The sequence below is a fragment of the Apodemus sylvaticus genome, chromosome 14, assembly GCF_947179515.1.
Source record: "Apodemus sylvaticus chromosome 14, mApoSyl1.1, whole genome shotgun sequence".
NCBI classification, from domain to species: domain Eukaryota; kingdom Metazoa; phylum Chordata; class Mammalia; order Rodentia; family Muridae; genus Apodemus; species Apodemus sylvaticus.
The window spans coordinates 55,509,199-55,524,077 of record NC_067485.1 but is presented as its reverse complement, the minus strand read 5'-3'; the positions used below and the strand labels follow the sequence as shown (position 1 = coordinate 55,524,077).

The following is a 14,879-nucleotide window of genomic DNA, read 5'->3' as shown; positions in this document are numbered from 1 at the left end:
CTTGAGAATGTCTTTCCTGTTGACCTTCTCGGTGATCTGCTCTGGCCGTCACTTGACTCACACAACTGCCCTACAGAAAGGGTTAACTTCTGAGCAGGATGGTCTCATGAGAATGGTGGTTAACCAGAGCAAATGAATAGTACAGTGGGAACAATCTCTAAAAATTCCAAAGTGCCACCCCAATGCGAGGAAGAGTACTCAGTTCAACACAGCAGCTGGGAAGGAAGGGTATGCAGGCCTCAGAGGACGCCACGAGAGGCATTTTGCGTACAAAGGAGCCTGACTTAACACAGTCCAATGATGAACCAAGGCAAAAGAAATGAAATAGGGGAGTGGGGAATCCTGAAATTAGTGAAATTGCTTAAAAGATTTCTCATGAAAGTGGACGAAGGTCTTCTCTAGCAACTAAGTCTTCCGTGATTAGCAGCAATCAGGAAAGGACGCGGCACTCCCGCTGGCCTGTTACCCGGAGGGCTACGCAGCCTTCCTTCCCAGCTGCTAGGACAGCACAGGTCTGGCGACCACTGAGTCAAGCCCCGCTCTCACCTCCAGTGTGAGGGTTCAAGACTACCAATCAAGGGACCTGACGCCCTCTTCTGGCCTCTGTTATTACTGCATTCATGTGGTGCACAGGCCTGTGCAGGCAAAACTTCCACACAAATATAAATATAGAAAAAAATTTAGAGAGCTTTTCATAATGCTGCCACCTCCTGCTGTGTTTCAAGAGCTCGTTTTAAAAAGCAAAAAGCATTTCAGACACATGATATTTTTAGAACTGACTCATGGATAAGCTAAAGTCTAATCCATGATGATCCAGCAGAATTCCTGGTTTCTAATGGTTACTCGTGAGCACCTTATTTTAAAGGCGCTGGGCTTCAGTGCTCGGCCGACAGCCGGCACGTGGGGTCTCCTCTCTCTGCTTGTGCTGCTGGGAAACAAACCTGAAGCCCTGTTCACGCTGCACTAGTGCTCTGAGCTACAAACCACCCCCAGGCTGGGTTAGACCTCGGTCTCCTGGGTCCCCACGTCCTCTGAAAAGGAAGAATTCTTCATGCTTCTTCAATTATACGATTATCTCTATTCCTCACAATTGACAGAAAAAACGATAGAACAAAAAACTTTAAATATAGAGAAAGCTAAGCAAAGACAGACTACTCTCTGAGAAGACAGGCCTATGCATGTTCTCAAGTGTGCCTGACTTTCTTTGAGTACATTTGTCTTCTAAGCTTGTGTTTATACCTCTATTAAAATACTTTAACAAAATATTCAACTCTGGCTCATTTAAAAGATAAAAAAAAAAAAAACCAAAAAAATGGTAATCAAAGATGTTTAGGGGCTAGGCAGTGGTAGTGTTTGTCTTTAATCCCAGCATTCAGGAGGCAGAGGCAGGCAGATATCTGTGAGTTCGAGGCCAGCCTAGTGTAGTGTGAGTTCTAGGATAGGCAGGGAGGGCTACACAGTGAATCCCTGTCTCACTCCCCACCCCCCAAACCCCAAAAGATGCCAGTGAACAGTATTTGCCAAGACAGCCTGCTGACCTGGGAACCTACATAAAGGTGAAGGAGAGAACAAACCCACAAGTTTGTTCTTTGACCTCTGCACATGGGTCAGGCTTTGCCACCCCCAGCGCACGCACATACACACAGACACACAGACACACACACACACACACACACACACACACACACACACAGACACTAATAATGAGTAAAATATTTAAAAAGTTTTTGAGATGTGATTGGTAATGAAACTATGTCTTCTGTATTTCCTGATAGTATGTATATCTACATGGTAGACAATGACTAGTTAGAGCCTTAAGAATAAAATATGTGTGTGCACTTTGAAACTATTGTGTGACGCTCTGGCTTCCTCTATAGATTTGAGAGGAACCAATGCAGAGAGTAGTTTCTGTCCTCTAAGATAAACAGCAGCGCTACCAGCCTGTCACAGGTAAACTATTCTTCTGCTGCCTGTTAATTCTATTCATTCTGGGGAAAAGAATAATGGTAGTGATATAAGTTGTTAGAAATGTAAACTCACAGTTGGCAGGAAATGTTATAGAAACAACCTACAAATTCTACCAAATTTTCAGTGCCCCCTTGCTGCTCCTTGCTGCCCTGTGCCCGTGTTTACTGAAACCTCTCAAACCTTCCAACCTCGAGTCTCCCATCAAAACTGATCAGAGATGGAAGCTGCTGAAATTTTCCTTCCCCTGGCAAGTGGTGAAAAAAAAAAAATCAACAGACACAGGCAGTTGCTTCCTCGCTGTCTCTACCATTTTGTGGGTTGACCTTTGGACTGTTCTGGGGGCACTGAGTTCTAGAGGCCCAGCTTGAAAGATTCCAAGCGCCAGCCCTACCATAGTCTAGCTTTTCCTAGAGGCCTTGTTCTGCCTTACCTATGTTCATGTGGCTTGCTCTGCCTGGCCTGTCTGTCCTCGTGTCACCTTCTTCAGGAGCAAAGTCCACCCGCAACACAAGGCTCTAGGCAAAACTGCCTTCTCTGTAAGGTGAACCCATTCCTAAACCTGCCCTTTCTGCTTTCTCTGTAATCCTCAGCAGGTTTTGTTGTTGTTCTTGTTTTGTTTTTAATGTGGTAGAAGTTCAATAAATATTTGCTTAAAAGGTGAAAAGGAGGTAATATCGAATCTCTTGGAAAGTCTGTTTCATTCACGGATCGTGTGTATGTGTGTGTGTGTGTGTGTGTGTGTGTGTGTTGGGCACTAAGTCTGAACACGTGAACATCCAAGTGTGCGCATGCAGAGGCTGGAACAATATGTTGGATGTCTTCCTCTATAAGTCTCCATCCTACTGATCCGAGACGGGGTGTCTAAATGAATAAGAAACTTGTCATTTGAGCTAGGCTGGGTGGCTAGCATGCCTCTATATCAGGTTTTGTTGTGTGAGTAGTGGGGATTAAACCCAGTCCTCATGCTGGCAGAGCAGATGTTCTTACCCACTGGGCCATCTTTCCAGTCCCCCACTGACTTTTTAATAAAGTACCTGGAGAAGACAGCACTCCACCCCAGAAGCTCTTCTAATACTGACAATCTGTGTTTGAATGAGGCAATGCGGGTGAGGGTGGGGACTGGGCTTGAACCCAGGCCCTCAAACAAGGCAAGCAAGTTTTCTACCACTGAGCTAGGGTCTTAGACATGGGTGATCTTCCAATGCCCACCCTATCTCCTAGAGTTTGGAGCGTAAGTTTCCTACAGTTATTAAACATTTGGTCTCATGGTGGTGCAATGGGTAGAGATGGTGGGGCCTTTGGGAGCTTGGACCAAGTGGGAGGATTTAAATCACTGGGGGCAGTCTCATGAAGGGAAAGGTGGGGCCTATTCCCTAATTCTCTTTTGCTCCCTGGCCATGAAGTGAGTGGATCTGCTCTGTCCCAAGATCCTCACTGCTACTCCTGGCACCTCAACAGTGACAGGTCTCCAGTCACAGATCAGAACTTGTAAAACTGTGAGCCGAGAGCTCTCTGCTATCTCTATAAGCTAATTCTCTGATACTGTTACGGTGCTTCTGGAGAGCATGAGGAGGCATTTTTGACTCTGCCATCAGAGAGTGAGTTGAAAGTATGTACCTAGAGCTTCAGCAGGTCAGGAACACACCACAGGCACTCCGAACTCATGAGTTCACTGGAATCACATGGTAATGTGCGGTTAGCAATACCACCTGTCTCGGGAAACTGAGGCTCTGGGTGATGATCTAACTGGCCTAACCTAATCCAGGAGTAAAGGGTGCATTTCAGAACTCAGGAGAGAACACTTGAAGGAACACCATCCTCAACTGGAATGGTCTAGTCAGTTTTTTCTGTATTACCTTGTTGTACAGGCTGGTTTTTTGTGTCAACTTGACACAAGATGGAGTTATCACAGAGAAGGGACCTTCCCTTGAGGCAATGCCTCCATGAGATCCAGCTGTAAGGCATTGTCTCAATTAGTGATCAAGGGTGGGAGGGCCCATTGTGGGCGGTACCATCCCTGGGCTGGTAGTCTTGGGTTCTATAAAAAAGCAGGCGAGCAAGCCAGGGGAAGCAAGCCAGTAAGTAAAGTCCCTCCGTGGCCTCTGTATCAGCTCCTGCTTCCTGGCCTGCTTGAGTTCCAGTCTTGACTTCCTTTGGTGATGAACAGCTATGAGGAAGTGTAAGCTAAATAAACCCTTTCCTCCCCAACTTGCTTCTTGGTCATGATGTTTGTGCAGGAATAGAAACCCTGACACTTGTTAACAGAGGCACTCTGGAAATATGGCCATACGGTCAGACAAGACCCCAAAGTCCAGAGACTACCAGTTAATGTATCACATCTGTAAGACCTGACTATTCACTAGACAGAAGGTAAACCCATATGGCTTCCTGCCACGTTTAAAGATCTCGGAAGCTTAGATATAAACGACTGTCATATATTTCTAAAGATTAAGAAATCTGTGCTGGAGAGGTGGTTCATCACTTAAGAGCACTGACTGCTCTTCCAAAGGTCTTGAGTTCAATTCCCAGCAACCACGTAGTGGCTCTATCTGTAATGGGATCTGATGCCCTCTTCTGGTGATTCTGAAGACAGAGACAGCATGCTCACATATATAAAATAAATAAATCTTTTTAAAAAAGAAAGTCTGTTGAAAAAGAAAGAAAAAGGAAGAAAGAAAAAGAAAGGCAAAATCCAAATATCTGTTAATTGATTGGAGCTACTTGTGTGAGGACCATAAAATTCTAATCCAAACCAAATGTGGTGGCACACGGCTGAGATTGGAACTTGGCAGGTTTGAGGTCAGTCTGGGCTACACAATGAGAATATGTCTCTTAATAGTCAAAGTAAAATTTAAGAGCAATTTTAATCTCCTTTAAAAATAGGTAAAGGAAGGTCAATATTTAACTCCAAAAGGGTCCTGGAATGTCTTTTAAATTAAAAAACACAATGGGAACTGGGAAGGCTCAGCACGGCCCAGAAAGCCCCAGACAAGGATATAGCTGCCTTGTAATTAAAAATTCTGCTTATCAAACCCCAGCGAGCTTGGAGATCACGGAGTAGGCACCTTCCAAGACCATACGTAAGGCTGTAACTGTTTCTGTAATAGCTAAGCACACCACAAACCAGGAAGACAGAAAGCACGGTACAAAGTGCAGCAAGCCCTTTACTCTTTGAAACAAGATCTGATGTGGTTAGCCTTGAACTCACTACAAAGCCGAGGTAGTCCTCGAACACCTGATGTCCCTGTTCCCACCTCCCACAAGCTAGGATTATAGGCGAGTGCCCCACAACTGGCTCCTAAGTACTTGCATGGAAAGGAATTGAACTGGTTAACAATGGACCGAGTGGAGGTCTGTCCCCTACGCTTTTAAGCAGAATACCTACTAAGTTTATAAGTAGCACTGACATATTAAGGGGAACTGGAGACGTGCCATATTTATAAGTTACATTTCTTAAATATGTAAGGCTTTCTTAAGGTTTCTAAAGTGCTCCCTGGGAAAGAAAGAGGACGATTGTCAGCGTCTCTTTCCTAGCTAAAGTCTGGGCAGCAAGGGCTATTAGCTTACTGTTTCCCTCGACGCAACTGTGCGGTTATGATCTATTTACTTTAGATCTCCTTCACCTCCTAGGATTCTAGGTTTTGGAAAATGGCGATAAGGATAGCAATACTAGTCCACCCACAGCCCTCCAGAGTTCCGGCTCCATCGCTGGCTTCACTAGCTCTTTGGGTTTTGTTTTGTTGTTGCTTTGTTTTTTGAGACAGGCTTTCTCTGTGTGGCCTTGGCTATCCTGGAACTCACTGTGTAGAGCAGGCTGGCCTTGAACTCACAGGGACCCACCTGCCTCTGTCTCACAAATGCTGGGATTAAAAGTGTGCCCCCTTACCCTTCAGTAGTTGTTAACTTACTGATCTAACTCAGAGATCCTCAGCTCTAGCTGCATATTAAGGATTGAGAATAACTGTGGAAGACCCTATGCCCAGCTCCAGTGCAGATCAATTAACTCAGAATTTCCTGAGTTTGCAAAGTTCCAGGTGAAGCAATGTGTAGACAGAGGCTGGGAGTGTAGCCACAGGTAAAGTGCCTACTTAGCAAGCACGAGGCAGTTCCGTCCCGCCTCTGTCCTCAGCACCACAGTACACAGGTGGATAAACACAGGCACATACACAGGCAACGGTGAGAAGTTCTAGGGTAGGAGAATGAGCCTGCCACAGTAGTTAGAGCATCCACGGATGTTCTGGACCAGGGTTACCCAATAGAATCTTCTAGAACATCAGAAATGTTTCATAGTCTGTGCTGCCCAATATAGAAGCTACTACTAAGAAATGCAGATAGTCTGATTGAGAAAATAAAGCTTCCAAGTTTAATTACTTCAAATTTAAGCATACAGATTTAACCAGGTAGCAAGTGGACTAGTTCACCGGGCAGCACAGCGCATGAGTTTTATACCATTTGAGATGAGACGAATCTATGACTAAATGAACTGAATGATTCTTTTTTTTTTTTTTAAATCTTTATATATATTTGTGTGTGTGTGTGTCTCTGTGTATCAATAGGCACCATGTCCCTACATGTGGAGGTCAGAGGAGATTTTGGGGGAGTTGGTTCTCTCCTTCTACCATGTAGGTCCCAGGAATTGTCCTCAGAGTATCGACTCAGCGTCTCCCTAGCTGCTGAGCCATCTCACTGTCCCCGGCCACCCTACTCACAGGTTCTTCACGCCATTTTCCTAACAAGTCCTCTGGCTGAATGGAAGGACAGACAAAGATTATACTGGCTTCTGAGGAGAGTAAGGACTGTGAATTAGCTTTTTCTTCCTCCATTCAGGTAGAAAAAAGAAGCAAAGGTCTTCAGAACTAAATGTTCTTTAGTCTTGTACATAATAATGGAGGAGAGATCCGATTAAAGTCCGGGGAAAGTCCTCCTCTATCCTTGGCATAATACCGGGCTTCAGTTCCTGCCCCGACCCCCAAACCATGTCCCAGCTGGTTGATGCCAAGGTAAAAAGACATCCTTCAATGGCTAGAGGATCAGTCGCCTAAAGGCACTCAGTGTTGTATTTATGATTTTTACAATAAACCAACCTTTAGGAAAAAGAAAATACAAAGTTTTCCAACTGTGCTCTGTGACCTCTGCCTTGGAAGATGAGAGTTTCCAGTGATCTGTGGTGACAGCCTGAGTTCCAGGACTAAATATAGGTCACTGGCAATGACCGCTTTCCTTTCTCAGGCGCTTGGAAACCAAGTCCTACCCGTGAATGGGGCTATTCATGGTTGGTGGGATACAAGACTGAGAACAGCCAGGAACATGGCCCAGATAGGAGTCTTTCCACTGCAACTTCCTACTGAATAAAACCGAACTAACTGTGTTTACCTGATTTCCAAATGACTTGTAAATTGTGGGTAGCTCTTGGGAAATTCTAAAAATTTCATGCTGTTTAATTTAACAAAGTTTGAAAGAACAAGAATGAATTATTTCTTCTTCTTCTTCTTCTTCTTCTTCTTCTTCTTCTTCTTCTTCTTCTTCTTCTTTTTCTTTTTTGCTTTTTTTCTAGAGACAGGGTTTCTCTGTGTAGCCCTGGCTGTCCTGGAACTCACTCTGTAGACCAGGCTGGCCTTGAACTCAGTAATCTGTCTGCCTCTGCTTCCCAGAGTGCTGGGATTTCAGGCGTGTGGCACTACCGCCAGGCAAGAATGAATTTCTAAAGCTTAGTATCAACCTAGACCAGGATACTTGCCCAAGGCCACATTTTCAAATACTGGCAACACAGCATGTGAATCGCCATCGAATTTAATTGTTGAATTTACACCCACTAAGTCCTTGTGTATCAGTGAGACCACCCTGCCCACCCATGTAGGCATTCATCATATCTGCCAGTTTTGAATGGCAATTTGTGACCCAGCTTTTAAGGCCCAATTAAGTATCATGGCATATAGCCTGACAGAACTGGACAGTGTTCTCAAGGGTGTACCCCTGAGGAGAGCATTCAGGTCATTTGGGTCTGGCTTAAAAAGCATATTCTCATAGGACACCCCCAGACTTCCTGCAGCCAAGACCTGAGAGGAGTAGCCCAGCACTCTGTGTTCTAATAAGCCATCCAGGTGATTCTGGTGCTAAAATTTGACACCTCCTGACCCAAAGTATTGTAAATCCTTCCAAAAATGTCCCCCAAGAAAAAGCTTCCTAATGACCTGAAGCTGAAAATGTCTAAAAAGTTTGATTATTTTTCTTTTCTTTTTATTATACTGTTAGGATGCTGCTGCTGCTGCTGCTGCTGATGATGATGATGGGTGTGTGTGTGTGTGTGTGTGTGTGTGTGCGCGCGCGCGCGCACACACACACGTGTGCGAGCACAGGACAGGGAGTGTGGACAAGTGAGGGTCAGAGAATAGATTTCTTCTTCCACCATGCAGATTCTGGGGCTTAAATTCAGGTCATCAGACTTGTGTATCAAGTACCTCTATGTGATGAGCCATTTTAGAGCCTAATCAGGCCTTGTATGCTATAAAATAGAAGCCATTATTCTATGTGCACTTAATTTCATAAGTGGTTAAATTCCCTACTTCAACAAGGCTTCTTTGCTTTTTGAATGTAAGTCAATTTCATAAGTTTAAAATTTGTAAAAAAAAAAATCAACTTCTGACAGAGTCTCATCACATACAATTGATAGTGAGGGTACCTTAGGCAAACTCAACATGAAAAACCTCAGAAGTAGGGCTGCTAAGGGTCACGCTGCGTATAAGAGGCCTGTGCCATAGCCTGAGGACTGAATCTGAATCCAAAACCCTGGTAGGGAGAGAGACAGATCCCAAAAGTTGTCCGACTCCTGTGCATACATGCTGAAAGCCATGCATGCACACAACGACAGTAATAAATAAATAACAGGTAAATAAATACATAATAAGTAAATAAATAAAGTTTTAAAGAAAAATTCAGATGTATATCACTGCCAAATGAGGATCATTCCTCCTATGAAATGACTACTGGTTATAAAATAATGAATATTATGCAGCTATACTATACTGTGCATTTAAAATATGTCAATTCACAAAGTGCAAATTTACAGATGATCTAATGTGGCAGTAATGAAGAGGTGAGTCTATAATATAAGCTCTGATCTCAGACCTACAAGTTCCAGCTCTATTCTTTGATTCACTCGGAATATGGGTCATGTTTAAGGTGTGCCAATTTCTCTGTTTCTTCCATAAAAATGAGTTTAACTTCCCTACTCCGTGTGAAGATTCAGAGACAGTACTGGCTGCAGAACAACACAAGCCCTAGTTGAGCGCAGCTACACTCCTATTGCCTTCTAAAAATAATTGTGTATTTATTTATTTGTCTGTGTCTGCATGTGTTTACGTGTACCAGATGTGTAGGTGACCATGGAAGCCAACGTCAAATCTCCTGCAATGGGAGTTACAGGTGGCTGTGAGCTGCCACCTAAGTGCAGAGAATCAGATGTGGCTCTTCTGGAAAAGCAACATGTACTCTTAACCGCTGAGCCAGCTCTGCAGCCCCGGTTGTCCCTTTGTAATTTAGCTGACTGGTCTGGTCACCATGGAGATAGATGATGTTAACGCTTCACCCCTCCGGAATGTGCATGTAGAAGCTCACAAAGCAATCTAAGCTCACAGCACTGAGTTTTGGACACGCAGCGAGTGCTCACCCTTCTAAGCATGTCTCTAGCCACACCCTCTGAGATCACTGCAACCTTGCAACTGACTGAGTGAAGTAAGGCATGCCCAATGTTTCTGGGAAAGGACATCTGCCTTTGTAAAAACGGAGTCTTCTCATTTTGAAAACTGTGTTCCTAGACTCTGATGTCTGTGTCTCGGCAGCCATCTTGATAACACTGACAGTGTCAAAGGAAAAAGAAACCAAGAAAGTTCATAAAAACCAATCAGCTAGTACATCAAACCTAGAGCTTCCCTCCTGATTACTTAAATAATAAATACTGTTAGTTTTAACATTGTTCTCAGCAGACTTCTATGTTAGCACAAAAACAAATTAGATGATTAACATACCCAGCCAGTATGAGTTAACTGTTTCTATAACAAAATAATTTAGTTATCTTAAATCATCTACAGCAACTCCTTGTTCTTCAATTTGTCTGTGTAGAAATAACATTAATTTGACTTTCTTGCTCTATACTTGCTTAGTAGATTAAACATTAGCTAGATGTTTAATGTATTAACTTCATAAAGTATTTGTTTTGCTTTTAAATTTTTCTGTTTTGTAGCATTAGAAATGGCTACAGAAGATTTAAAAATAAGAATATATATTAAAAGGAGCTTCTGCGCGAGCCCTCAGTTCAGATAACTGGCACAATCTGAAAAGCCAGGCATGGTGCCATGTGCCTGTAATCTCAGCGATGGGGGTGGGGGGTTGGTGACAGGTGCATCCCCAGACTCCTCACCAGCCAGCCTAGCACAGCTGGTGAACCCCAGGTCCCAATACGAGAGCCCGACTCAACAATTTTAAATTGCTTCTAATAGTCTTTGGTTACTCCTTTTATTTGTCTGTACTACTGTAAAGGTTGATTCTGAACATGGTAATGTTTAAATTAGGGCTATGTGAGTAAAATGTACAAAGTCCATTTATGATAAATTATGATTCTTGAGACAGAATCTCCTGTAACACAGGCTGACCTTGAAGTCCTGAGTCTTTGAGTTGCCATAGCTTAACAGTTTGTTGTTGTTGTTGTTGTTGTTGTTTTTAAGTAAACATGTTGGGTGCTGGGGTGCTGGAGAGATGGCTCAGCAGTTAAGAGCAGTGGCTGCTCTTCTGGGGTATTCGGGTTCAATTCCCAGCACCCACATGGCAGCTCACAGCTCTTTGTAACTCTAGTTCCAGAGGATCCTACACCTTCCCACAGACATGTATGCAGGCAAAACACCAATGCACATAAAAAAGTTATATTAAAAAGTAAACATTTTGGACTCTGGGTTGAATTCTAACCATCGATACAAGCAGGCAAGCACATAAACTAATAAACAAACAGCTCAGAGACACGCCCCAAACTCATCCTACAGGATGCCCTCTCAAGTGCTTTCTTATAGACATAAGCCAAAATTGCATTTCTTGCTTTGTAATGGGAATAGGCATCAGGTGGCTGTCTAGTTATGTACCATATGTTTAAATTATAGCTGAAACATGAAGGCCAACCACCACTTCCCCAAGCCTGCTGTGAGTATTCGGTGTCCAAATTATGGTCCTTTAATAAAAAGACGACTGTCAGATCCATATTAACAGGTTAAAATTTAAACATTTTTCTTCCTCCAGAGATTGTACATGGTCAATGGCTCCAAATGGTAACATCCCACACCTAAAGCCTCTGATTTAAAACACTGTTAGAACTTGGAGCCATGTTGAACTTCTGGGTGGATAAGAGAAGGACTCTTTTATTCTCTCTCACTACCATGATCCAGCATCTTGAACTACTGATGGAGATGAACAATGAGAACCCCTGGTAAAATCAGCCCTGCACACGGCAAGTATAAAGCATGCGTGTATGTGTTCAGGAATGAAATTTCTATCTCTGCCTTACTTTCTGTTTGGAGTCTTCATTTCAGGGTCATCGTGGAAAGATTAAAAAATAAGTCAGATCACAATACACCCATTTTGTGTGTTATTTTTCTTTTCTTGGTAAAATCATGCCAGAAACAGTAAGTGACCGTTGTGGAATATCTGCAGCATGTCCAAAAAAACAACAGAGAAGTGACAAATATGTGCAGGAAGGAAAAACTGTACCATTTAAAACATCCAGCTTCAGATCTGTATTGAAGTGGCATTCAAAGAGTATATACTCCTCTCTTTCAAGTTCTTCCCAAGTTAAGGGAGCCTGGCCCTGAGTGAGGTCGGCATCTTGCCTTTGTGCCTCTAAATGCCTCCTCCCTTTGCTGCCTCACCCTACCATTATCTATTACCTACTGGGTCTGGCTAATCTGAAATGTTCTCAGTACTTAGGAATACCAATGACATCATAGTAATGAATTAAGAAACTATACTGGCTCAGTACATTAGTCTGAATGTAATTTTCAGTTTATTCCTATTATTGAGGATTCAAAGTTCATTTTTCTGAGGTGTATTGTTCAGAATCTGACTTGCAGACTGTCCCTGTCTTCTGTGTCCTTCCTTCCTTCTACAACCTGTTTCCTGACCATATCACTATTCATTAACCTCTCCCTCCACAAGAGGGATGGGCAGTGTTTGTGTGTACATGCACATAGGCACACACACACTCACACACACACACAAAAGGCATCTCAATGAAGTCAATTTTGCTACTTGCTACTATTCCCTCTGATACAATGATATGCAAAAAGTGTCAATTAGAAATGACACAGCAAAATTGTGAAAAAATAATTTTTGACTATCTATGATCTAGCAATTTCTGCCATGAAAAAAATGAATTAGATCTTTATATATTACATTTTATAAAGGATTTTTTTAATGATTAAAAAAATGGCTTTATAATTCTAAGCATAACCACACCAAACTCATGAACTTAATGTCTATAAAATGTCAATTAAAAAGAATTAATTCCCAAAGAATCAAGAGCTAAGATGAAGCACCAGGTACATTTGAAAATGGAGACGAATATAAAATAGGGAATTATTTTTACCTCACAGATTTAAACCTCTTTACTTACACAGTGACGGCAAGGTCACATCTAGAAGAGTATGTGTGATAGAAATGTCTGAGTGATTTTCAAAAGTAACGATTGAACTCTAATGGTTACTTCATAATCAATGATGTAATAGTCAGGAGGAGAACAAAGAGGATTGCATAGCTACAGATGGACTTCCCAGCTCAGTTTGCTCTTAAAAGGGGTGACATTAGACAAACATAGCCAGTTTCAGAAATTAAATACAATGGAAAAATCACTACATTATGGAGAAGAGAATATTTTAGCAATAAATGTGCTGGAAGGAATATTTTATCCAGCTGATCAGCTTCAGAGAGCTAAAGCCTTCAGAGAACCAGGTTAGACAGTATTTATACCTGCAGTATTTCATTCCATACATAATCTATACCGTCAGAAGCCACGCTTGAATGCATTTGGACTTCACAAAGAGAGAAAGAATGAACTATACCAGTGAATACTTCCAAACCTTCTGAGCATGCTACAAACAAAATACAGGCTTTGGGCTTGTTTCTTCTGAAGTTCAAGGAAAGAGATAAACAGATTCTAGGAAATACTGGTTCTACTCCTGTTCACATATTCTCTTACTCCAGCCTGTCAGAGGATCGGTAGAAAGGGCATTTACACATGTCAAAGTAATAAAGACTCTTGACTCCTGACACCCTGCTCTCTCAAGACAGAACCTGTTAGTCAGATAATCCAAAAGCCGCTTCAGTTTTTACTTTACTTGGTAAACAATGCACTTCAAGGTAGAATTACTGATCCTTCCTACATCTTCACAAACAACCAAAATGTTTACAGAGACCAGTAAAGCCAATGTCATATTGTGACATATTTTTGTTCCTGGCAGGCTTTAGGCCTAAATCCCTTAGTCTCTAATCAGATAACTCTCAGGAACAAAGATGTAATGCCTCCTTAGAAATGTAAATATCAATTTTTAAGTTAAAAATATGCGTGCAATATTCTTTAAAAATTATCTTGTTCCAACATTAAAAATATTTGCTCATTTTAAAACAAGGCTGTCTATAAATTCAATCCAAGAGGCAGCTCAAAATAAAACAGACATGAGACGCTACTAGACCATTCTTAAGACAGAATCAGAATATGTATTTGAGAAATCCCTTGATTCAAAATGAAATTCAACTTTTACAATGTCCAAAGAACTAATACTCAAATGTTTTGTTACATTGAATGGGTGTTAATGGGCATGGTTTTGTAAAATAAGAAAAATACACACAGAATGCTAGAAAGGAAAGGGCAAAGGGCAGCTTATTATTAAAGAATCTGATAGAGATAATAAATCAGATGAGATCAAACACGACTGCCAACTGCATGCTTGTCCACAATGTCCCCTGGATTGGCTGTGACGACATGTCTGTTCTCACCGCGGTGTACAGTCCACAGCAAATGCTTAAATAATACAGCTGACCAAATTGAACTTTCTTTATGAAAATTAAAGGATAATAGATAAAATCTTGCCCCACCTTTTTTCTTCCTTTTTTCTTTTAGTAAAACTGACAAATTGTTGAGGAGCACTACAGCGCCACCAACACAGATCAGTGCAGAACAAAAAAAAAAAAAAAAAAAAAAAAAAAATCTCCCACCGTGTGCAAAAAGAAGAAAACTAGAAAAATGCCAAAAATTACAAAATGTCTCCCAAATGTACCTTTCTGGAGAAAAAATAAGATAGATCTGCAGAAATGAATCGACAAAGAGCTTGAAAGAAATCACATCCTAGACCACAAGTTAGATCCGCTCAGCAATAAAAGAGCCACTATTTAGCAACAGCCATAACTTAAACCCGGTTATGTCAATCTCCGCCTTCATTATACCAGAGCAGCTTTCTGAAGTACTCCATCAAGGGAATCACAATAGATCTATTTTATAAAACCAAAACAAAACTACAACGTTAGTTTGCTTGTTGGTAATTTACTCTGGACAAATTAGGCAATAGATAATTTTTATAAAGAGGATACGTACATATTTGGCAGTACCAACATTGCTGGCACACAAAAAAAGTCCATCTTGAAACATCTGAGTTCCCCTTTAGTTCACAGCAACTAAAGTATAATTTTCATTATACATGTTTATCTTTAACAATGGACAAGAAAACTCATTTTTTTTTCCTTTTGGTAAAAATTAACCAGACAAAATTAGGTGGAACGTGCAGACATCGAAGCTAAAGAAAAATACAAAGATCGGTTTTGTGAGAAGAAACACAATGAAAACCTCTCTTATCTGATGCTCCTTTCGAAGATGTAATGCC

General features: G+C 41.7%; 1 protein-coding gene across 1 annotated transcript in view; it reads right to left on the bottom strand.

The window, feature by feature from the left end:
* Epc1 (enhancer of polycomb homolog 1) overlaps positions 1–14,879 on the bottom strand; it is an 86,084-nt gene that overhangs the window by 70,945 nt on the left and 260 nt on the right. The window lies entirely within an intron of this gene.